This window comes from Myotis brandtii, unplaced genomic scaffold (assembly GCF_000412655.1).
Source record: "Myotis brandtii unplaced genomic scaffold, ASM41265v1 scaffold276, whole genome shotgun sequence".
Classification (NCBI taxonomy): Eukaryota; Metazoa; Chordata; class Mammalia; order Chiroptera; family Vespertilionidae; genus Myotis; species Myotis brandtii.
In genome coordinates this window covers 127,296-153,110 of record NW_005360509.1, presented here as the reverse complement: position 1 = coordinate 153,110, position 25,815 = coordinate 127,296, and the positions used below count along the sequence as shown (strand labels likewise).

At 39.0% G+C, this 25,815-nt stretch overlaps 1 protein-coding gene and 1 pseudogene across 1 annotated transcript in view; one reads left to right on the top strand and one right to left on the bottom strand.

Moving 5' to 3' along the window:
* The window catches only part of ARHGAP28 (Rho GTPase activating protein 28), a 140,902-nt gene that overhangs the window by 24,578 nt on the left and 90,509 nt on the right, over positions 1-25,815 (top strand). The gene's annotated exons all lie outside the window — the stretch shown is intronic.
* On the bottom strand, positions 12,162-13,256 carry LOC102259506 (annotated as a pseudogene).

Here is a 25,815-nt window from a genome sequence, read left to right as displayed (position 1 = left end):
AGCATACAATGGAGTCAAGACAGTCTCTTCAATAAATGGTGCTGGGAAATTTGGCCAGATACATGCAAAAAAATGAAACTAGATCACCAACTTACACCATACACAAAAACAAACTCAAAATGGTTAAAGGACTTAAATGTAAGACGGGAAACCATAAAAACCTTAGAAGACTCCATAGGCAGCAAAATATCAGACATATGTCGTAGCAATATCTTCACTGATACAGCTCCTAAGGCAATGGAAACTAAGGAGAAAATAAACAAATGAGATTACATCAAAATAAAAAGCTTCTGCACAGCAAAAGAAACCATCAGCAAAATAACAAGAAAGTCCACTGCATGGGAGAACATATTTGCCAATACTATTTCAGATAAGGGTTTAATTTCCAAAATTTACAGGGAACTCATACAACTTAACAAAACAAAGATAAACAACCCAATCAAAAAATGGGAAATGGACCTAAATAGACACTTTTTGAAAGAGGACATAGAGAAGGCTGAGAGACTATGAAAACATGCTCAAAGTCACTAATCATCTGAGAAATGCAAATCAAAACAACAATGAGGTACCACCTCACACCTGTCAGAATGGCTATCATCAACAAATCAACAAACCACAAGTGCTGGCAAGGATGTGGAAGAAAAGGAACCCTAGTGCACTGCTGGTGGGAATTCAGACGGGTGCAGCCACTATGGAAAACAGTATGGAGTTTCCTCTATACCATTTTTTAAATGGGAAGGACTGATTCGTCATAGTTTCTCATATTGTTGTTTTGTCATTATAACGTGTGGCATCATAACATAACATTCCTCTATCCAGACTCTCAAGTGGTGCTGTGTAACCAAACATGGGTTTCTGTGGGATGCTTAGCATCCATAGCTTTAGGACTGCGCTCTTTTCCAGGCCTTGGGATAGGAGGTATATTTAAAGTGGTATGGTCAGTCTGCCCTTCGAAAAGAGTATTTTAATCCTGGAAGATGTAATTACTGTATTTTGCATTGACATGTTTTTCTCAAGTAGGAAGATATAGTAGGTAACTTCAAGGATGTATCCTCAGTGCATGTTCAGCGTTCAGTGAGGACCTCAGGGGGGTAAAAGTGATATGTTCAAAACCTTCCTTCCTTCCTCCCTTCCATCTTTCTATTATAATTCTTTTTTCCAGTTTTTCAAGACATAATTGACATACTCTGTGTAAGTTTAAGGTGTACAGCATAATGATATGACTTACAAATATAGTGAAATGATTACTGCAATAAATTTAATTGACCTCCATTATCTTATACTAGAGGCCTGGTGCATGAAAATTCATGCACTGGAGGGGGATCCCTCAGCCCAGCCTGCCCCCTCTCACAGTCCAGGAGCCCTCAGGGGTGGGAGGTGACCCGGCAATCAGGGGAAGGCAATGCCCCATCACACCTCTGCTGCTGCCACTGCCACTGCCGGCAGTGCAAGCCTTGGCTGGCCCTGGTTACCTGAGCCTCAGGCAGCCCTGGGTGGATTGGAAGCTGACATCTGAGGCTTGCCTGCGCCTCAGGCATCAGCTGGGCAGCTGCCATCCGCGCCTTGCCTGTGCCTCAGGCCGGCCCTGGGTGGCTGGTGGGCTGAGAAGACTGGGGGATTTGGGAGGCAGGCACATGGCAAGGCCGGGCCCATCACTAGGTGGTGGGCCCGGCCTTGCCGTGTGCCTGCCACCCCGGCAGGGCTGAGGGGACTGGGCGCCACCATCTTTGAGGGTGGGGCAGTCAATTAGCATATTCCATGCTTATTGGCTGTGGGCGCTGCCATCTTTTGAGGGCGGAACAGTCAATTAGCATATTCCCTCCTTATTGGCTGTGGGTGCTGTCATCTTTGTGACAGCATGAGGGTCAATTAACATATTCCTTCTTTATTAGATAGGATTATTAGATAGGATAGATACAAAAACAGAAAAATGTTTTTTAAAAATGTCATTTCTGATAACCTTCAGCTCAGTTCCTATTTCTGGGTTTTCTTCTATGTCTCCTGGACCTTTCCTCTTGAAGAAGGGAGCTTAAACTCACCATGCCTGGCAGGTACTCTGCCTTCACTCCTCTCTGGGTCTGGATGCACAATAATAAATGCTAACATTTATTTAGTTCCTCCTCTAAGGCCTGCAGGGGCCAAGCACTTTGTGTGTGTTAACCCCCAGGGTTTTACTCCTAGGTGGTAGGTACTATTTTGCTTCTCATTTTAAAGATTTGGAAACAGAGTGTAAGTAACTAGCCTGAGGGAAATATAATGACCTCATTTCAAAACCCAAACTGCTGCTTCTTTAAAAAAAAAAATGTGGTAAAGTATACATGTAGAGCTTGTCATTCTGAACACCACACTCTGCCCCCTTTCTACACATCCTATCGCCCTTGCCTGAGGAGCCAGTCTTCACCCTGTTATGTCCTATTGTCCTTGGGGATCCGGTCACAGCTTACTTTGCCTAGAAAGCCTTCCCTACTACCTTCCCTCCTCCCTTCCAGTCTGGCTCCATTTTATCTCTGCTGTGCTCCCTGTGAAGCCTGGGCCAATGATAATTGTGATGTTATTTTGCCTGCCTCCTGCTCCCACACTGGACGGCAGCTCCCCGAGAGCAGAAGCCATGGCCTGTCTTTATGATCGCATGCACAGTAATGCTCTGTAAATGTTGATGGCACGAAGGGAAAGGAGCAGTGTATGAATTTTCTTTTCCAAAATTGAAAATGAATTTTCTTTTCCAAATTTGACTCTGGTTAAAATTTGTCACAGAAGACAGTTTCTTACAATAAGAAATAGAAAATGAAATGTGGAGGAAACACAAGGAAATGCTAATCAGGGTCAGGTTCCACAAGGTCAGCTGGTTATATTTTCACTTTGTCAGATTTTATCTCTTGTAAAGAAAAAAAAAAAAAAACACAAAAAACCACTGGAGGCGAAAGAGAAAGGAAATGCTTTTGTTTTTCATACTGTAAAACCAGCGTTTCCATGACCTCATTGTGAGGCAATCCCTCCTATTGGAGATAATATGTCTCCTGTGAAAGTGCAGCATCTAATTTAGGGCTTGGTACCTTGGGATGATTCATAGGATATCAGAGACTGTAATTTTAAAGACTTGAAAATGATGGCCAGGAGGAATATGCATAGAAATTGATTGTTGGGGCTGGAGCATAGAAAGGCAAAATGAACAATGCCAACTAAGTCAACAAGAAGGAATATCACCCAACTGGTGGGCTCACTATACTCTATTGTTCTCTACTGTGGTGTTCCACCCCCAGATGGCACTGCCAGACCCAGGAAAAGCAGCTGCAGCAGCATCATAGATTACAAAATACTGTAGGTACTGCTGTCTCTCTGTAATTGTGTAAACCATAAGATTTGCTATTTAACTTTTCTTTCTGATTTTAGTTTGATTTCATGTCCTTGAAATTCTCTAGGGTCATGAAGGTAATTGGCAATTGCTAAGACAAGGAGCCAATTTTCCTATTATAAGAAATAGCAAAGTCTCTTCCAATTTGAAGATATTCCTACAAGACTCTTAAAAAAATTGCAGGCGTCTGGGAAGTTGAACTTCATAAAATAGTGCTTAATTAGAGAGGAAGGAGAGCTACATTTGTAGAACAGACTAATTTGATTATATTCTAACTATTAAGTAGATTAATTTTCAGGGTGGTCATTATTATATACATTTAATTGACATTAAATTATATTAAGAATTTAATTTTAGCTCCCTTTACAAATTGGCCAATGCCCATTCACCCTAGGTAGACTAATAGAATTTCTACTCAGTCATGCTATTTATTAATCCTCATTACTTTTCTTGAAGGGAAAACATGAGTGGGCCAAGTGGATTTCTTTCTCCTAGTGAGTTTAATGACCACAGTTTCTGGAACTATTTTAAAAGAATGTGAGCATTATCATAAACTAGAGGCCCGGTGCACGGATTTGTGCACCGGTGGGGTCCCTCAGCCTGGCCTGCGGGGATCAGGCCAAAACCAGCTCTCTGACATCCTCCGAGGGGTCCCAGATTGTGAGAAGGCAGCTCTCGGGTGACGCACCTCAGAATCAGGCTCCCTCCTCTCTGGTTCCCAGTGCGTCACCTGAGAACCATAGCTGCCAAGTCACCATAGCTCAACAGCTCCTGTGTTGAGCAACTGCCCCCTGGTGGTCAGTGCATGTCATAGCTACTGGTCAGATGGTCGGATGGTCGGACAGTCGCTTAGGCTTTTATATATATAGATTTTTGGGTCTTCAGACCCAAATTCAAACAATGAAGCAAAACAGACCCTTCTTCCTATTCTGATTGCATCACTGGCATCACAGGTCAATCAAGGACTAGTGCTTTACTTAAAAATTTCCTTAGGAGCTTTCTCTTATCCTCTCTCCCTAATTTGGTCCCTTTACTTGAGGCCATTTGTGTCTTTAGTTAACACGGACCTCAGGCAGTGCAACAAAGGTTCCAGGCTCAGCAAAACCAATTGCTAAATCACTTCAGCCGCTGCACAAAGAGGACCATGTCTAAACAGAAAGGACTGCTGTGAAAAGGGCCCTGGAAGCTTCTCATGGGTGCGAGGTTAATTCTTAGTCTGGGATTGTTGTGTGATGATACAACAGGCTTTGCCCCCACTCCACTAAGGAGCACAGACAGGTAACAATGAGCTCGCTTGTTCCTCTCAACACTTCTTTATCATCTCTGGTCACAGTTCAAGAATGCAGAGGCCAGGTTCCTAAGCGATGCTCAGTGTCATTGCACCAGGTTATTTTCCTGCCTCTTTGTATGCTCATAATTATTCTATTTACTCTTGTCTTTGACCCAGTGGTTGACTATTTCTTTTCTCTTGTTGCTGTAAACACTATATGTAGGAGTAATAGATGAGGTAAAAATAGTGCTTCAAACCATTTCCTAATAAATCAATAGCTTTTGTGTCTTACAGAAATGCCATTTAGTCAAGTGATTCTGAATCTAGGCTGAGTCTGGGACTTGTAATATCTAGATGCTCTGTTTGAAAAGGTACTAGTAAAAAACAAAATGGGAACAAATACAATATTTGTATTTGCATGTGGCCCGCGGGCTGTAGTTTGAGGACCCCTGATCTAGATGCTCTGTTTGAAAAGGTCTTATTTTGTAGTTTTTTTGAGTCTTGGAAAGAGACTATTAAATATTTCTGCTTACTAAAAGCTTAAAGTAAAAGCATTACTTTGACATAAGAGCCACTTATTTAATTAAAAATAAATTTCTTCAAATTAGCCTTTTAAAATGTTTTTCTTAGATACGTATTTCTATTTTATCTAATGCAAAGTGACAATAAGAACAAGTATTATATTTTCAGTGAAACCAAATTGAGATCAACTATTTCTTCCTTCTTTCTCCCCTATTTGATTTTGAGATTCATGGGGTTCATGCCATCTTATGATTTACTCTATATCATATAATAAAGTTTCAGCTTATTCTATAACTGCAGACCACAGTTGGAAGAATGTAATATACAAAACCTCACATAGCATAAGGTTTGATTCAAGATTAACTGTTAATAAAGTGGATATTTTCTAAATTAAATGAAAGGATAATATTTGGAGCAGTGGGGTTGAATGAGTTGAGGCATCTTATTTTTGTTTCTGTTTTTAAGTTTGAGTTCTGATGGTCTTCCCAGAGGCATGGCTCTTGCATGTTTCTGACTCTGTGTAGTCAAGATTCATCTAGAAACATTTCAATCCAAGCGTACTGATGTTTGTCTTAGTAAATATGGTCTGTGCTCATAACAGACAAAGAGGTTGCTGCAGTTCTTATAAAAGTCTAACTATAAAGCTGACACACAGAATCAAGCTCACTTTTTGTGATTAAGAGTTGGTCTAGTACTGGTCTACCTTAAGTGAATATGTGCTTATCTTGAGTATCACATCAATAGCTCTAAAATATATGATACAATTGATTCTCTGTTTGCAATAATTATACCTCTTTTCTTGATGTCTACTTATCTTAAATAAGACCATTTTCATGAAGGAATAAGGTAACAGGTAATTAGGAAGAAATCACTGTTTAAAACATTATTGTAGAATGGAATATATAATTTATTTTTGGCCATGTGACTCTGAAGCTATAATTACTTTTCTTCTTACATAAAATATCCACTTCTTTCTATTAAATGTGATCTTCAGACCTTATTGCAGTTTCTCCCCAAAAGGTAATACACTCAAGCAACTTTTATAGAGAAACTTTTAATGGTATGTCATTATCATAGTGAAGTTAAACCTATCTTTGAATAACTGAAACCAGTTAGCGGTGCTAAATCATGGTGGGATAAGGTATATTTCAGGGAAATTAAAGATGAATACAGTTCTGTATTGGGTATCATCATTAGGATAAGTTTAAATACTAAGGTCTTAAAAAAACACACACCATGCTGGCTAAGAAAGAGAAGTTCTTAGCGCCAGGTGAGAAACAAAGTCAGAATTCAGCAAGTACAATATACAGTTATATCATATAATGAACATACAGTAAAATGTTGAAAAGTTAAATACACTTCTATGAAATTGTTTTAGAAAAGAATTTTTAAAACTAGTAAAAAGCTTATTTTCTACTGACATTTATATTGTTTTTCCAGCACATTCAAAACACTTTCCAAAGTCACTGGCAGTTCCTTAGCAGTATAAAAGATTCATAACTAGAAAAAGGGATTAATTCGATAAAGCAACGATTAGAGTTGATTTCAGATTTATTATCTAAAGCTCATCTCAGTTTACTTTAAGCTACTGCAATATAACTTTCCCTTTAAAGCCTCTCTTGCCATTACTATTACTTTACATTATAATCTTTAATTCATCTGAAGGAATTTGTTAGAGTTAGTCGGGGGCAGAGACTCAATCTCTTCCAGAGGATACAACATGGAAATAGGCCTTGTCCTCCCCTGGATTTATTTCACATTACTGATTTTACCTAGGTGTACTTCAGAATTCAAATGTCTAGGTATTATATATTCATGTCAGGGGTCCTTAGAATACAGGAAAATGAATTCATGAGATTATACTTATGTCTATGTACAATAACCCTTTCCCCACAAGTTAAATAGCAGGTTTTAAAACCCATGTAGACATATAGAGAAAAGTGCATACACTGTATGATTCCATTCATATACCATACAAAAATAGTCAATACAAATCTGTGGTATCAGAGCTCAAGATAGTGGTACCCCTAGGGTGGGAGTGGGGCAGAGTGTGGGAGGAACCTGAAGCCATGGCCAAGTTATATTATGTACTGAAGGTTCAGATTCTTCATCTGTAGAAAGGTATATAATAGTATGTATAGTTCTTGGCATACTATGTGGTGCATAGTGAGGCTTTAACAAGCACTCAGTACCAGTACTATAAATAGCCAGTGGCCTACTGATAGTCCCACAGGTTTCTTAAATTCAGGAGACGCATTTGACTTTATCTTCCTGCACAATTATTGACCTATTTGCTGGTAACATGGAAATCATTCTCCTTTTCCCTCCTGCCCTCCATCAGTCACCAAGTCTGTTGTTTAGATTTTCAAAGTACATCAGTTCCTTTCATCCCCATGGCATGACTCAAGCCATCAGAGTTTCTCAAATGCTTTGATTCACCTCTTGCTCTTTATTCTCTAACAATCTCTATTGCAAAAGGGTTTTATTTCATTCAGTTTCTTTTTAATGTATTATACCACTCTCTTTCAGTTAACACATTATTCCTTCTATTAGAAAGAGTTCTCTGTGTCTCTCTTTGCCTCCCCCACTGTTATATGCTGAGTTGTGTTCCCCCAAAATGTATATGTTGAAGACCCAACACCCAGTACCTCAGAATGTGACTGCATTTGGAGGTAGAGCAATTAAAGTGGCAATTGAGTTAAAATGGGGTCATTAGAGTAGGCCCTGCTCCAGTCTGATTGCTCTGATAAGAAGAGGAAGTTAGGCCACATACTGGCACAGAGGGAAGACCAGGTGAAGACAGAGTGGGAAGAGGGCCATCTTCAAGCCAAAGAGAGAGGCCTCAGAATAAAACCAGCAATGCCAACACTTTGATCTCTGACTTCTAGCCTCCTGTGAGAAAATAAATTTCTCTGTTTAAGTCACTTAACTGATGGTATATGGTTGGGGCAGCCCCAGCAAACTAATATATCCACAATGAATTTCTTTCATTCTTCAGGACTGAGCTTTGACCATTCACTATGGGCCTGGGCCTGCTCACATTAATTCTCAAAAAAACCTTTATGATGGGGAGGCAGTTTTATCATCCTAAATATACTGATCAGAAAACAGGGGGAAAGAGAGATTGCCAACCAATGTGATTGTGTCCAATAGTCTCTTTTCTCTTATTAGTCAAGGTAGAATATTCTTACACAATATTAGAGTTTGACTCCAGACTAGCCTTATTTACCTTATCATAGCATTCATCCAATGTTACTGCAAATAGCTGTTTAATTTTCTTCTCCCGGAGCACAAAGTCTGTCTGTATTTTTCCTCCCATCTATCGGCCAGTGTCCAGCACAGTGTGTGGCCCACAAATATTTGTTGGATGCTCCCAGCTCCGGTGCAGATGAACTGCCATAAGCAGCCCCGTGCAGCCTGCAGATGGGGAAGGAGAATAGCAGCGATGCTCTGAAGTAGAGGGGATGGAAGAGCAGAAGTGTGGCTCCCAGGGCTCAAGTAAGCATGGCATCTCTTAGCATCTCCCTCTTCTTCCCCCACAGTGTGTGCAAGGCTGTTTATTTGTGGTCAGAGAAAGAGAGTATGAAAGCAGACAAGTAATTATCAAGAAATATTTTATAACCAATCTATATTCCTGTATCTAGTTGGCCCTCTCCTGGCTATTTTGTTCTATCAAAACATTAAAAAAAGATAGTGTTTTCTTCAGAATTTTAGGAATAGATGATAAAATCTAATTCTACACAGTTTAATTTGTACATGGGAAGAGTCCTCATAGAATAAAAGAATAAGACTAAGTAATTCCAGGGAAGGACAAATATCTCAATTATTGAATTATTTGATGTTAAAAAATAATGCAAGGTGACACATATTTTATAATTTTGTAGGTACTTTCTACAATCCAAGGTCCATTAACACTGGCACACTGGCCCATGTCGATTCCTGTGATCCAATGAAAGCTGGGCCAAGCTAATTCAGAATTATAATTTTAAACTTAAGCTTTTAATTCATATGATGAGTATTAATGAAGTACTTAGTGAGCACCAGACATCGGGGACATGAAGGTAACAAGATAGTCTCTGCCCTCAGAATATTTTGTCTAGCGGAAGAGACAAATGTGAGAGCAAATACATGCAGTGAGGGAGATGGGCTGGGATGGAGGTACGTTCAAGACCAAGGGCACAAAGAAGGCTGCAGCTGTTACTGCCTGGGAGACAGGAGAGCTTTTAGAGGCAATGGCCCTTATCCTGGGTTCTGAGAGAGAAATCCTTGAAAAACATATAGCTCCACTTAGAAATAAAACAAATTATTTCAGATAGTTCTTTTGACACATGACATAAAACTTTTCTAAATATAGGATTATCATCAAAAGTTACTTTCATCCCTGGCCCGTGTGGCTCAGTTGGTTGAGTGTTGTCCCATGCACCAAAACGTTGCCAGTTCGATTCCTGGTCAGGCCACATGCCCAGGATGTGGGCTCAATCCCCTGTAGGGGTACATGGGGGAAGCAACTGATCAATGTTTTTCCCTTACATTGATGTTTCTCTCTCTCCCTCCCCTTCCTTTCTCTCTAAAATATCAATCAAAACATATTTAAAAAATTATTTTCAAAAAATGAACATAGCCACAATCTAAGTACACCTACTTTCTACTCTAGAGTTCATTTTTTATTTTATACTTGGAATGATATTTTATTAATAACATTTATATGATCAAGGACAAGAGCAATATTTCCTAATGATAAAAGGCTAATTTCATAAAGAAAATTTAATAACCCTATATGTGTATGCATGAACCATAAGGCTTCAACATATTTGAAGTAAAAACTTTCAGGACTGAAAGGAGAAACAGACAACTCCCAGTGATAGTTGGAGATGTCAGCACTCCTTTCTCAGTAATAGAACAAATTGTGGCAGAAATAGAGTTGTGCTATTCAGACCACTTTTCCAAAAAGTAGTATACTTAGCTATACCTTCAGCTGTCACACTTTGGGGATCTAACACATAGTCACACCATGGCTATCCTGTCAGCTCATGTCTGAGCACATGAGCGGGGCCAATATCTGCTGGGGACTGCCGATTAGCCTGGCTGAGACTTCCTTGGACCTGCACTCAGGGTGAGGCTCTTTCTCTGCCCAATCCTGCTCCCTCTCACCTTTATCTTTCACAAGTGTTTCCTCCAATAAGTCTCGCGAACCTTTGATTCAGTTCTTGATTTCTGTTTTCCTCAAGACCCAAACTGACACAGAAGTCTGCTTTGTCTGAATTAATATGGCCATGCAAGATTTCTTATGATTAATGTTTACATGGTAAATTTAGTCCATCCTTTTACTTTTACTCTGTGTATATAATTGAAATGTGTTTCTTGTAGGCAGCATATAGAGCTGGATTTAGTCTACTATCTTGCTATATGCTTTCTATTTATCCCATCTGTTCTCTTTACCACTTTTCCTCTTTCCTGGCCTTCTTTTGGATTACGTAAGTTTTGTTTTATTTTGTTTTCTTTGTATTCTCTTTTATCTCCACTTTTGTATTATAACTCTTTGTTGGTTATTTTTAGTGGTCACTCCAGAGTTTACAATATGGCACTTTATCTTATCACATCCCACCTAAAAGTAATATTATATTATTTCACATATATGTAAGAACCTTATGATTTTATGCTTTCATTTTTCTCTTTCCTGACCTTTTTGATTTTGTTGTCATAAATTTTATTTATTTCATATGTCAAAAACCTTGGTATTATTTTTGTTTTAACCAGTCAATTTTATTTTAAAGAAGTTAAAATATAAGAAAATTCTTTTTTATGTACCTACATATTTACAAACTCCCACACTTTTATTCTTTTGTGTAGGTCCCAAGTTTCTATCTAGTATTATTTTCTTTCTTCTTAAAAAACTTTAACATTTCTTGTAGTGCAGATCTGCTGTATATGAATTATCTGTACTTTTGTTTGTCTAAGATTGTATTTATTTTGTCTTTTTTTTAAATGATATTTCCACTGGATATAGAATTCTAGGTTAACCTTTTTTCTTTCATTACTTGAAAGGTGTCATTCTACTGCTTTTTGCTTGGGTTGTTCCTACTCAGAAGTTTGCAGTCACTATTATCTTTGTTCTTCTGTACATAATATGTCTGTTTTCCCTCCGCTCTGCTACTTTTGCTTTTTCTCTTTATCTTTTTTTTCAGCAATTGCATCATGATATGCCAGGCTGTTTTTTTGGTGTGTGTGTTTTTTTTTGTGTGTTTTTTTTTTTTTTTTTTTTTTTTGGTGGGGTTCATTGAGTTTCTTGGATCTCTTGTTTATAGTTTTCGTTGAATTTGGACACAGTTCAGCCATTATTTCTTTATATCATTTTTATCCCCTTTTCCCATCCCAGGACTCCAGTAACACATATGTTAGCTTACTCGACGTTATCCCACAGGTCACTGAGACTCTGTTAATTTTTCAGCCTTTTTTTCCCCTGTGTTTTTCAGTTTGGATATTTTCTTTTTATTATTGAGACATAATTGACATATACTTTTTAATTAATTACGTTTTATTTTATAACAACAGCTTTTTATTACATGGATCAAATACGCAGCAGACCGTCAGTCATGCCCCCTGACATTTAATAATCACATCCAATAAAAGCTTGTTAGAGCATTCCTCAACACTCTACTACTAATTCTAAGGGGCTTCCTTCAAATTCCCTTTACAAAGCCTTGCACAAAGAAGTTAAGCACCAGAAGAAAGATTGTTGTTAACAGTAATTTTACTTCATCCTCCTCCTCATCATCAATAAACATACAGTTTCTTCCTTTTAAATGCATGGCATTGTAAAATGGGTACTACACTCTGCCTATGGTACAAAGTACATAAGTACTGTATACCAATACAAAGTTGAAGCCATTAAAAAGAGCTTAATAACAACTACTACGAGATGATGAAATCTGGAGTGTTAATGGAATCTAAGAAGATATTTAGGAACAACACACAAACTCAAACATTATAGTGAAAGTTTTACTTGGGAAGGGGTGAGAGGGGATTTTTTTATGTTGGTTTTCTAAGTTGCTCTTAGTTTATTTTCTTTCTGCTGTTATCATTAAATACTGCAAAGTATTGTGAGCTGTATCACTCTGCACATTGCCACAGGGGATCCCAGTGCCATGATAGACTGTGATGGGATTGGTGTACACTTTAGTGCAACACTGATAATGTTCCTTGGCCCTCAGTTTGCTTATATACAAATATGTTATATTAAAACCTTGTTCCTTGGTGATTTCACTAAGCAGCTGGATGTAATCTGTATTTGGAATACTGAGGAAGCTTCTTTTCAGTAAGTTGATCTTTTCACCAGGAGAATTCTTCAAATAATACCAAGTACATCCTAAAGAATGACCTACTACTTTTGTTAAAGAATGTGGTTCTTTGGAGAAATATTACAGAATTTCTTGAGAAATTTCTCAGCAGTATTTCTCTTGGCCTTGACTCGAGCCTGTGAATTGTGGTATATTCTTCTTTATGAGCAACTAGCGGCCCAGTGCATGGAATTCGTGCACTGGTAGGGTCCCTAGTGCCTGCCACCACCAGCCAGGTAGTCCCTCCCTTCTCTTGGACTCCTGCTGCTACTGCCACCGCCAGCAGGGGCCTCCCTCCCATCGTCCGTCCCCCAGCCGGCCCTGCCCCCAGGTCGAACTCCTGGATGAACTCCTGGTCCGTTGAGGGGACAATTTGCATGCCACGCTTTTATTATATAGGATTCTTCCTATCTGGGAAAGGGTATATTCAGGAAGTCTCCAGCCATGATAAACAGCCAATTCCTGCAATGAACAAATAGGATTAAGTTTGGTTGTTTGGAAGGATCAGGCATTAAGGGGTCAGGAACTACAAAGCAAATACTTGCCTTGGCTTTCAAAATGTTTGTGGTAGATTCTGCAGCTCTGTTTCTCCAGCTTATTATTTGTACCTTCATCTGTGCAGGTTGTCACCAACAATTACTCTGAAGTTGAAAGTGGGCACATGTATTTGCACATCAGATCTTTCACATCGTAAACATCCGGGACATTCTTGGTCTTTATGCCATATTTGTGTAATACCTAAATTTGGTATTTTCCCTAGCATAGCTGTAATCATATTCCCCAAACGGAAGGTCCTGCTGTCTTTGTGCCCCAGTGGCGGGGCCACCATGCAATGCCTGCTCTGGGGTCTGGAGAGAAGGGAGGGCTCAATGGTGGTAGGAAAAGTGGTGCATTGGAGAGGGCATGTCCTTGCTCCCAGGGTCATCCAGTCCCTGAGAGGAGCACTCCAGTGTCAGCACTGGCACTACCACTCAGTATTTTTTTTTTAAATTGACATATAAGGACATAAAAGGTATTTTCTATACTGTTTTGCCTTTTAATTTACTGGTCTCTTCTTTGGAAATTAGTTAATGTTATGATAATTCCATCTGGTATATTTTCATTTCAAATTTTAAAAACTCTAAAATCTTACTCTTTTTAATCTTTCATTTATCTCCTCTTTGTTTGAAATTTTTAAGTATATTGAGCATAATTATAATTATCCTTTTGTACTAATTCATCAGCTCTGTCATTTGAGTCTGTTTCTATGTCTTCTTTTTCTGATTCTTTGCATGTGTCATAGTTTTTAATTGAATGATGGACTTGTGATATTTTTTGTTTGTTGTTTTATTTAGTGTAAAGTTTTATTGTTTTTCTTTCTTTTAAAAGGGTTGTTAGGGCAGGTCTACAATAGTCTTTGCTCTAGGGCTGAGTTAGCTCTACCATTAAACTGATACTTTTGTTCCCGTTTTGTTTTTTTACTTCAAAATAAGATATGTGCAGTGTGCATAGGCATTTGTTCATAGTTTTTTTTTAAACTATAGTCTGGCCTTCAAACGGTCTGAGGGACAGTGAACTGGCCCCCTGTTTAAAAAGTTTGAGGACCCCTGCTTTAAAGTATCTGTATATATAAAAGGCTAAGTGACCGATCGTCCGTCTGTCCAACCGTCTGACCGACCAACCGGCTGGTACATATGATGTGCACTGGCAATTTAAAAATAAATGTTGACTCATGCATGCATGATACATATAAAGCTCTTGCTGGTGCCAATCGTACACATGTGTTTTGATTTGTCATTGTTGATCGTGAATTTGGTTGACACTTCTATTATAGAGAAAGGGCAAATAGCGATATTAAAATATTCTTTCTAATTAATTTCCTTTCAATGTGCATGAATCCATGCACCGGGCCACTAGTCAAATTACTAAAGCATTTTTTGGTGTTGTGACCTTAAGACCAGGTACTCAGCAAAGACTTCCTATTCTGGCTGGTAACAACTCAAGTGTCTCCTAGCACTCTGGCAGATCTAGGAATTGGGTACTTATAGATCTTCATTTGTTTTTTTGCCCATAATTATGAAGTTGACCTTGTGTATGTCAACTTAATATTCAGCAGCAAACTCAAGGAAACACCTGTATCGATTTCTTGAGCTCCTTGTCTGCATAGATCCTCCCTGTATGGTACTTTTCCTAGAGAATTCCATCTGCCTTAGCCTCAGTGCACTTTGTTCTGTGACCCCGTAACCCCCTGAGGCCCCAGTGTTCTTGGGATTCCTCTCACTGCACTGCTGGTCTGGAATGTGCTTTCAGGCTGAAAGATGGGATGACTGTGGAACTCACTGCAGATGTTCCCCTTTTCTCAGGGAGCACATTTTGTGCTTCCTTTAATCGAATATCTATAAACAGTTTTTCACATATTTTATCCATTTTTCCAGTTATTTACATTGGAAAGGCTAATCCAGTTCCACTTAATCCATCATTGCCAGAAGCAGAAGTTTTCATTTTTATGAATACTCTGGATGTTTTCTCTTACATATAAGGTAGCCTTTGAGACCATCTCTGGTGTTGAGAGAGAAGTAGTTTTGTGGGAGAGAGAGGAGACTACAAGGCCATTTGCTGTGATGTAGACTAGCACGGGCTGAAGTTAGACATAAGACCATGGTTGGGCATCCCAAAAAAGAAGGGGGATGGCAGTGGGGACATTAGGGGTGGCTGTGCCCCTCTTCTTTCCAGGTACTCTTGTACCAATCATCTTACCAACTTAAGGGATATAAGTCAAGGATAGTCTGCACATTCAAACTATTCTAAGAGGGCAATTTCCTAGCTAGAAAATTGTATATCTCTTATTTTAGTTATGGTTAGACTGTTTTTTTCTCCATTGAATGTTCATTGCAATTTATCTTTTAATAGTTTTCTTCTGCATCAATGCCATTTATTGAGGACTTCCAAAACCCAGGCACTTTGTTAAGGATTTGCATTCATAAATTCATTTTATTTTCACCGTCTCCCTATGAGGCAGGTCTAATATGTTTTCTATTTTACCCATGAGGAAGGCAAGGCTTAGAGGAATTAAGAAATTTGCTCAAGATTATATAGCATGGGTGTGGCAAAGCCAGAATTTAAGCCTATGTCCTTCTCACTTTGTGCCTGCACTCTTGATATTAGGCTGTACTTCCCCCTTTACCACACACTACCTTCGTACCTTAGTTATCTCTGTACCTGTCTTACCAGTTCATGAACTGATGGAGAATAGGAACCCACTACTTACACATCTTGTGTCTTCAAAGCATCTAGAAGAGCCCTTGTCCACAGCAAATTGAAAGGGAGAAGAAGAAGGAGAAATATTATCCCCTTTATTTCTCATTTAGGAAAAGAAATATCACTAAACTCTTAGAATGAACTTGCTATCACAGACCTTTCTTATTACTAAGATTAATCTTTCATTATAACTTTGCTTTACTTATTTTATTTCTAACGAGGCATAGTTACTAGAGTCAGCAGACAGGAAATCAGCTGTCCTATAAGGCAAAAGGAGAAATTCATCATTGTTCTGTTGTGCAGTGCACATGCCCAGTAACGGCAGACTCTGTGATAATGTGTTCTACATTTGCTCCTTTTAGTTTTGCCTGTAAGTCGTCTCTCCTCTTACACGATGATTATTATATTTTCTATAGTATTAGATAAATATTCATTAAAATTAGATACATGGTCTCAAATAATGATAGAAGTAGCACAAGAAGACTGTGTAATCAGTAACTTGAAGTTATCTTTTTATTTACTAACCAAGTAACACATTGATATCTTGATTAAGTCTGTTGGTAGCCGGGGCAGTCCCACTATTAATCCAGGAAATAGCTGGCAGGTTCCTCAGAATCCCCAGGAGAGTGCCTACAAGCTTTCTTACATTAGAGGGAGAAGCAGCTTGACTATTGGATGACAGTTTCCACAATTCAGCCTCCTGCCCCAGGGTCAAATGTGCATGTTCCGGGAGGCATTTAAGCCACATCTGATAACCCTCTAATTGAACTCACAAGCTCCCTGTAGATGGTATTTGTTAGGCCAGAGGCTACGTGTCAGGGGAGAGAAAGCCTTGCTGCTGAAAGCTGTCAAAAATCTATTTCAGAACTTCCTTAGAATCTTTAATTACTCAGTTAGAAATGCCTCCAGCAGTAGAAAACTGCTTGAGAGAAGGAGGAGAAGGGATGTGGCGGAAAAACATCTTCACAGTGTCTGAAACTTTGACCCTAGAAAAATATAGAGGATAGATACTTGCTTTAGGCAGTAAATTCTATTTTTATTTGACCACCACTCTGTTTTTCAGAGATTCTTTTTCATCGGCCAAAAGCTGTAGAACTTTCATAGTTTATGATTATGAAGTGCTTCCTCATATTTTGGAACTAAAATGACTTCATTCAGAGGAGCGCCTTTAAATCTTTTCTCCATGTTTAAGCCTTGCGAAAGGTCTGCAGCAGGAGAGCTCTTGTTCTCTCTATAAAGTGGGAGCCAAGAGAGGGCAGAGAGGAGAGGAAGAGAGAGGCTGCATCATGTTCCTGTTTCTTGAGCAAAGCAAAAGAAATCCTCAAAAGTTAGAGGGAATTCTGTTGCATATGATCTTTAAGATTCAGGATTCTTCCTCCTTGGTAATTTGCTGACGTGGACAAATACCCACGAAAGTCTCTATCTTTTATACACATAATAGGTTAATGAGCAGCTATCAAATAGTGAAGTTTGGTCTCTTAGTGGCCTGGAGTGGCCCAAACTGGACTCAGACAACAATGTGAAGGCTCAGAATGAAATCTGTTTCAGATCCCGGAGACTGTCCTGTCTCCTGGCATGTTATGTTACTTTAAACATTGGTAGTTGTTTCATAAGAACCACAAGGGACCACAGGTCTTTATCCTCCTTGTCTGGGTAGTGCTTTTAAAGAAATCAATGAGTCCTTATCAGGTCAAATCCCACTGCCACCAAGCTAAGACTTCCAGGGCACCAGAAAAGAGTTTCTATTTTTAAGAGAAATAGGCCTGAGGAATGATTTTAGGTCCATTCTAAACTAAGCTAAAATTTTTTTCAGTGAATTAATTCATATTGAATATTGTACCTAACGTTCATGATGTAAGAGGTGTGTACATTAGCCATCTTAATAATATGTTTGACAGGGTGATTTAACAAAACATACAGTCATATTTATCTCAAATGTTGGTAACAGCTCCAACTTGTCTTAAAATTCTATTATTGCATTTTCCTGGGATGTTTCTCTATAGAAAAAAAGTTGTGGTTCATTCACTAATTCAATACGCATTTGTTTCAGATTTATATGTAGAGCATTGTGCTTGATTTTGTCTGAAACTATGCATTTATCTATTCATTTATTTAACCAAACATTGCATGTTGCATAGTAATATATGCCAAGAGCTGTTCTTGGTACTGGGAATATGTTAAACCAGTCTTACCAATGAGGTCTCTGGCTCTCCTACAATCTTGGTGCCAATGCGGAAGTCAGACAATACACAAGCCAACAAATGCAGAGAAGAAAGGAGATGTATTTGCACTTTTTATCTAGCTACTAATGCCTGATATTCTTTAACAGCAGCTGGGAAATTAGATAAGTCAATGTAATAACAGCATGGTCTGACATATGTAAGGCACAGTATAGGGCCTTTTACAGTTATTAATGCAGATTTCATAACACATCTAAATTACACGTTATTAGTTCCATTTATTCAGACAAAGAAACTGAGGCCCAGAGTGAATTTCTTTAATTAAAGCTAGTAAAAGGCAAAGGCTTTTCGAATCCAACCCTTGCCTCTGACCATAAGTCGCATATATTTTTTTCTGTTTTATTATGTAATACATGTTGGGTTAATGATCCACAATTTTTTTTCTTTCTACATTTCAGATTAAAAATCTTTCAGAAGTAGAAAATCTTTACCAAACCACAACAGATAGTTTTTGCTTTTGACTTTTAAAGTAATTTCAAAGCCTCATATCTGCTTGTGGAGAAAAGAAGGAAAGGGAAGACCTGTTTCTAAAAATTGCCCTTGCACACTGTTTTCATAAATCTCAGCCTTCTCAAGGCTTACTACACTCTGTAGTCTTCCTTAGGAAATGGATGAAAATTTGAGCGAGGACACAAACAGGAAGGCTCGAAGGCCACATTTGTCCTGCAGGCCCCACCTCTTTAAATAGCTCCTGTGCAGTGGGAATTGGTTCTGCACTTGGGGAAGGAACTCCGCTGCCCTTAAGGAGGCCGCCAGCCCAGCCCTGCCCTGCCCTGGAGGTGGAGGCAGCACTCTGTGGTGTGAGGTGGGGAATGTGGGCTGGAGGATGGCCTCCCCACCGCTGGGCCATGAGGACACATGGTCGCAGAGATGTTTTGTGCTTCTCCCTTAAGCGTATCATCCCTGAAGACTTTTAACCTGCAAAGAGGTAAGGTTCCGAGAACTTCCTAAATCAATAACTTGGGCTACAGACTTCTTTTGACAGTTTGGGTCTTTCTGTCTTTTATCTAAGATGAAAGAAGAGAGCAAATAGTACAGCTTTTTAAATAAATCAGTTTTTAAGTGAATGCATAGGTGGGGCTTATAGTTTTATTAGTAGATTGTAGGTACATACTGTTAAGTGATAGTAAACTGTAATTTTTTAACCTTTAAAGAAGATTTTTGTTACGGTGTGAATGTAAACTTCTCAAGATCAGATATAGTAGGAATATAGATCAACTCTGTTGCTAATTTGGGGAGACTGGTTAAAATAGGATCTTAATAGATGCATAAAAAAGAATAGCTTAGAAGTTTTGTATTCCAATTCCTGTTTTTGAGCTGGAGCTTTGAAACTATCTAATTCAGTCTTTCCTTATAATTACCTATTTTTAGAAACATCTACTGAGGTAGACTCTATTACCCAAGCCAGCTCTTCCGCTCTTTAACGGAATTAATGTATGTCTCTGGCGAGGCTACCAAGCTCTTCCTCTTGTGTTCAGTGCTGGGACAAAGGGCACCAACCCCGTGGTTGTGTTTGCTGCCCTTGTCCTAGAAAAGACAGGTGAGTGGGAAGGGAGTTCTCATGTGCCTACCCCACAGAAAAGCACTCTGCCTGAGGATTTGTGTGACTTGAATCTGTCCATTTCTTCTGCTCTTTTCCTGGCTTCTGCCTACTCTTCCCTTATGTCCCTTCTCCGAGAAATCGGTATCTGTGTTAGCGTGTACTCTCTAAGCCATGATTAGTCTGTTTAATACAAGCAAGTTGAGGGTCTACTTCAAGAAACACAAATGGCCTGCTCTTCCCAGAACGGTTTCCATAATATCGATTAACCCCTGATGTTTAACTTTTAGAATACTGTTATCCACACAGCCACTCTGTCAATACTTCATTCTTCTTTATTTTCTTTGAATTGTTGTTCAGGTCCTTTGTGTTATCTTTCAGAGGGAATGAGAAATGTTAGGAAGGGCGGTTTTGGTGGTTTATTTGAATTTCATTTCCTTTAAATTAGATTAGAATCATTTGCTTTAGAGGGTTCTGGGTTCTTAGGTAAGTAGCATCATGTTATAGTTTATAGTTGTGTTTATAGTTTCTTTATTGTTTTAAAATTGTTTCACCAGTGTATTTTATAATCAAAGGTGATGTCTGTTTTGGCCTCTTTTTAAATTAGTGTGTGGTAAGAAAGCCTTCTTAGATGGAATATTGCTTTTTTGTATAGTTTGAGGGAGGAATAAGAGTGTTTGTTTATTTTTTAAGTTTTACCTCAGATTTCAGAAGGTGGTAAGCAAAACTAAGGTCCATGATGAGCATATAAATTTCCAGCATGGTGTCTAGGTGTGGCAGTATCTCGATGTGCTCATTTGTTTGTGAAAATAATTTAACATTTATGTGCTTGATGATTATTGCCAAATGGGGAGAATTTCTTCAACTTTAAATCTTGTAAGTTATAAGGAATTTACATTATATTTAGAAATTGTTTTTAAGCCTCACATTCTACAGTTTCATTTTGAGGGTCCCTATAGCTCTGTATGTAATCCCTGCCCTGCCCCCTTTGTATATGTCCAGTCTTTTACAAAACCTTTTATAAGGCTCTTGTTAAACGCTAACCAAGCGATTAAATCGAATAGCAACTGTGCTAATCAAAGGCAAGTTTAACAAGATAAGACTTGTGTTTACATCTGAAAATGTAAACAAAAGACTTTATGATCCTAAAGCTGAAGAAAAAAAAAATCAGATGGAAAGAACATAGTTTAGCTTACCTCACTCAGCAGGATCTTTACAGATAAGGGATTCCGAAGACAACAGGCATAATAATTCAAGGGTCTGTTAGCCAAGGTTCTGGCAGAATATTTAGGAAAAAATAACAAAATGGCTTATGAGATGATCTAAAAGGAAATCAGAGCCCCTGTGCAATAAGTAGAAGGACAAGCGAAGTAACAGATTTACTGGAAGGCCTCCTCCTGACCCCAGCGGCGCCGAGTGCACAATGTGTTTCGGAGCCTGTTTAAAACCCTGGAGATGGTGTTTTGAACCAGTCTTGCTGACGTAAACACAGACCCTGCCTGGAGATTTTCCAAAAGCAGAGGGTGAAAGCAGTTCAGTGGAGATGTGCTGTGTTATTGTAGTAAACGTGCGGGGCAGCAGTTCCCAAGTGCCTTGGGACACAGCCCTCGGCCTGGCAGCACTCTCTGAGTGTGGCGTGACTGGTGATAAGACATTCACAGAGAGAAGATAGCACCAAGAGCAAACACCCCCAGTGCTTGTATAAACAGAAGGAAGGAAGGATGGAGAGAAGGGAATTGTTTCTTAGTGATAGAGAAGTCTGTGGATTATTTGAGGGGGGAAAAACGACTGTGAGGAGTGTTTGGACAAGGTAAGTGCTGATTAGCTGGCCATTCATTGCTAGGTGACTTTAGTGATAAATAAATGATGGGTTTACAAAGCTCAGATACCACACACTCAGGGTTTGTAAGTGAGCAGAGTAAACAAGTCTTGTCTCTGTGAGCTATGATTGAAGTAATTCTCTATTTGTTTGATGTATTTAATTAAATGAACATAAAGATTGAAACTTTTTTCTTTCTCTTAAGAATATACATGGTAAAATTGGAGCCAGGTATGCAAATATTTTCTGCTTAGCTGTAGATCAACCTAGTTTAGACTTTCCAAGAAACCAACCTGGTGCTTCACAAAATAGAGTGGTGAAAGCCTGGGAGGGGTGCGTGCGGGTGGAGAGGGTCAATGGGAAATAAACACACCAAACAAACAAAGGGGACATCTGTAATACTTTCAACAATAAAGATAAATTTAAAAATATATATATGTTTTTATTGATTTCAGAGAGGAAGGGAGAGAGAGAGAGAAACATCAATGATGAGAATCACTGATCAGCTGCCTCCTGCACGTTCGTCTACTAGGGATTGAGCCCGCAACCCTGGCATATGCCCTGACCAGGAATCATACTGTGACCTCCTGGTTCATAGGTTGATGCTCAACTACTGAGCCACACTGGCCAGGCTAAAGATGAAGTTTTTAAAAATCACAACATTTTGGTTACTTGTATACTTAACCACCTGAAACTTCCAGAATTAGTAGATGTTATCAGAGATACTTCGCTCTGTTTTTCTTTTTGTTCCACAATTTGCAGAGCTCATTACAAATAGGGCTTCCATAAACCTCAGAAGGAATGCGGGAGGAATGAGGCAATAACCCCTGCCAGTCCTGCCTGCTGAAGGCAGGAGTTATGGGGAGCCCAGCTGGTTGATAAGCGCTTTCAGCACTGGTGTGCAACACCTGCAGGAACTGTGTGAATAATGAAGACATAAAAATAAAGGGAGGCAAAAAGTTCACTTCAGAAGACTCTTTTTAAATAATAGAATATTAAACATTAATTGTCTTTCATTTCATTCTGTGCCAACCTCAAATTATTCAGATGGTATGAATCTTCCAGTATGTTATAGTTAAAGTGCTACAGGATTTATCACTTGATCTAGCTCTAGAAGTGGCAGCTCCTCCTCTTCTTCCTTCTCACCCCACCTTCTCTGCCTCCTTCCACCCCCTTCCTCCCACTCAATACCCCCACAGAACCTCCACCTCTTCTTCTTTACAAAACAAAATACCCTAAAGCATAATCTCTTTTTGCAAAAAGGTAAGTCCATGGAAATCCCTTACTAATAAGAAGTTGCAAACCCTTTAAAATGCATGAAATTGAAGAAATCAGAAAGTGATCTTAGATAAACTCATCTTGAACTTTTCCAAAAAGTGGTATAATTTCCAAAGAACAGAGGTATCTGAGCTGCCAAAAAAACATCTACCACTAGAAATCTATAGGTTATGGTGGTAATGGTAGGAGTGGAATTACAGAATGTGTGCAGCGTTTTAGGAATACTGTTTCATTAATCTTCACAAAAACTCCATGCAGAAGTGGCTATCCACAGTTTACAGAGAAGGAAACTGAGGCACAATGAGGTTACATGTGTTGACCAAGTCTAGACAGCTGTTGAGTGGCAGGGCAAGAATGTAAAAGTTTGACTCCCAGGCCTGGGCATTTTTTCCCACACAATGCTGACTGAATGACAAATTTCTTATCTGTCTGTGTTTTTCAGTCTGGAGATAATAGGAAAACTCCTGAGGTTTAGGTGGAAGTATTGGGCAGGCCTTTGAACAATTCAGAGAGGCTGTTTCTACTAATTTTTTAAAAAATATATTTTATTGATTTTTTACAGAGAGGAAGGGAGAGGGATAGAGAGTTAGAAACATCGATGAGAGAGAAACATCGATCAGCTGCCTCCTGCACACTCCCTACTGGGGATGTGCCCCCAACCAAGGTACATTGCCCTTGACCGGAATCAAACCTGGGACCCTTGAGTCCGCAGGCTGACACTATCCACTGAGCCAAACCAGTTAGGGCTGTTTCTCCTCATTTATGGGGTCCCCTTGTTCTCTATTCTCAGACCATTTTTACTTTCTTTTCTGACCTAATGTCTTGAAGAAGTAGTACCCATTTCTCTTCCCTAGTAATATATAAATCTTGTCACTGTGCTTGTATGTGTGGGGGGGAGGTAGTACTGTTTTGAGAAAAGAAGAGAAAGGAGTCACATCACCTCTTAGGAACGGTTTGAGAAGCGGTGTATTGCAGAGAATTGTTGTACATTCTTAAACCCTAAGTGGATTCTCTGAGAATTTTCAGTAATCTGTTTGCAGTTTTGTTTACTGAACATTTGGCTTTGGGGTGGTGACATTTGCAAACGGATTCATCTGTCAAAGTTTAGCTCAAATTCCAAGCCTCTTTTATCCTTAAAACACTGTCTCACCACTTTCCTCAACTTTGACTTCTCCAAATTGGTAAAGACTAGTTACCAATATCTTTCCTTTCATATTTATGCACTCCCTACTCAGAAAGATGAGTATTCTTTTTAAAAGCATTATCTTGTCTCTGGCTAGCATGTAGGCCCCATGAGTATTGATTACTTCTTTTACCTCAGTAACATTCCTCCTCCCCATAGCTAATACAGAGTTGGCATTAATATTAGTTGATTTATTTGTTCTCTTATCCTCCCATTGGTTCTATTTTTATATCATGAGTGACTCTGCACAGATTGTTCTTTCTAAGACAGGTCTTGAAATATGTGAAGACAGTGATCATGCTTCCTCAGAGCCTTCTATGTTTCTCCAGTGCTTTCAGCATTTCTTTCACATGTGGCATGGCTTTTTGATGGTCTATCCCAGGGGTGGGCAAACTTTTTGACTCGAGGGCCACAATGGGTTCTTAAACTGGACCGGAGGCCCGGAACAAAAGCATGGATGGAGTGTTTGTGTGAACTAATATAAATTCAAAGTAAACATCATTACATAAAAGGGTACGGTCTTTTTTTTTTTTTTTTAGTTTTATTCATTTCAAACGGGCCGGATCCGGCCCGCGGGCCGTAGTTTGCCCACGGCTGGTCTATCCTCACCCATTCTGCTCTGAATTCTGTCCTGGTTGTCAGCATCCTTCCTTAATGCGATGCCCACAGCTGAATTCCAGTTCTGCTGCATTTAGGGTAATTACCTCCCCTTGCTATGTGATATACTTCTATGCCAGTTAGGGTCCAGTTAATTTTCTTGGCATCCATCTAATGCTGTTGGCTTCTGCTGACCTTCCATTTGGCCAAAATCTCTTCATCTTTTTCACATGAGCTGTACTCGTGCCAGGAAGCAATCATCCTAAACATGTGCAGCTGAAGTTTCTTAACTTCATCCTCATTCCTGGTGTTTCATCCTGTGAGTTTCAGTGTGTTAGTCCTCCCAATGGAAAACTTCTTGATTTCTGGATTATAATTCAAAATAATCTATTAGACTAGTAGGTTATCATGCCTATTCCATCTCCGCCAATCAGAATCCCTGCACGTATTTCTCCTTTGAGGTCTTTCTGGAACTTTAATAGGAAGTACTTTCTTCTTCCTTTGAGTTCCTAAAGAGTTGTCTAAAACTCTTAGCACTTATTGAATTCTACTTTATATGGGCAGAATGGCATGGTGGTTGAGAGCAGAGCTCCTGGAATGGACAGACTGTGTGCAAACCGAGGCTGTACCCCTAAACCTCAGTTGTCACACCTGTAAAATGTAGGTAGTAATACCCACCAGTTAGTATGTGTGAAGTGCTTAGAATGGTGCCTGGCACATAGTTACTGCTAATATCATTAGTTATACCCATACCCAATAAGTGGATTTTAATGAAGCTCAGAACAACTTGTGGACAGGATTTTTTGAATCCTTAAAATATGGCTATCTAAAGAAACATTTATAAGTTATAAATTCATGAGACAGAATATTTGAGAGGAACAACATTTTCCCAAGGAGGCATTGTGAGATGGTCTCCAGCTAAAGGCCAGACTCACACACTTGTTCACTTGCAGTCAAATATTAGCTGATATTTTTATAAGCACTGTGCACCTTTACTGATGTCAAGTAGTGCAGGTAACCTGGAGAAAAATGGCTTCCATGTTATGAACTCTGTTTATCAACATTATAATTAAAGTACTTAATTGCTCAAAACTTCATTTTAACTTCTGTGTCCATGGGCTCATGCTAATTGGCATTTTGCTTTGTATAGCATAACAAAAGAAATTATAAAATATTTTTTTCTTATATGAAGTATAATCTTTATTTCCTTGGGGAAAAAACATCATGGTGCACCAACATCAGAAACTCATGAATTTAATTTTTGGCATTTACCACAGGGATTAGCAATCTTTAGCATGATAACTCACTCTGACTTAATATTTATTGATAGTCTACTAAGAATTTTGTGTTGGGCTATATAGTGTTGAGATGCCAAAAAATACAAGATAAAATTTCTATACTCAGGTATATTTGGAAATACAACTCATAGTAAATAAAAGC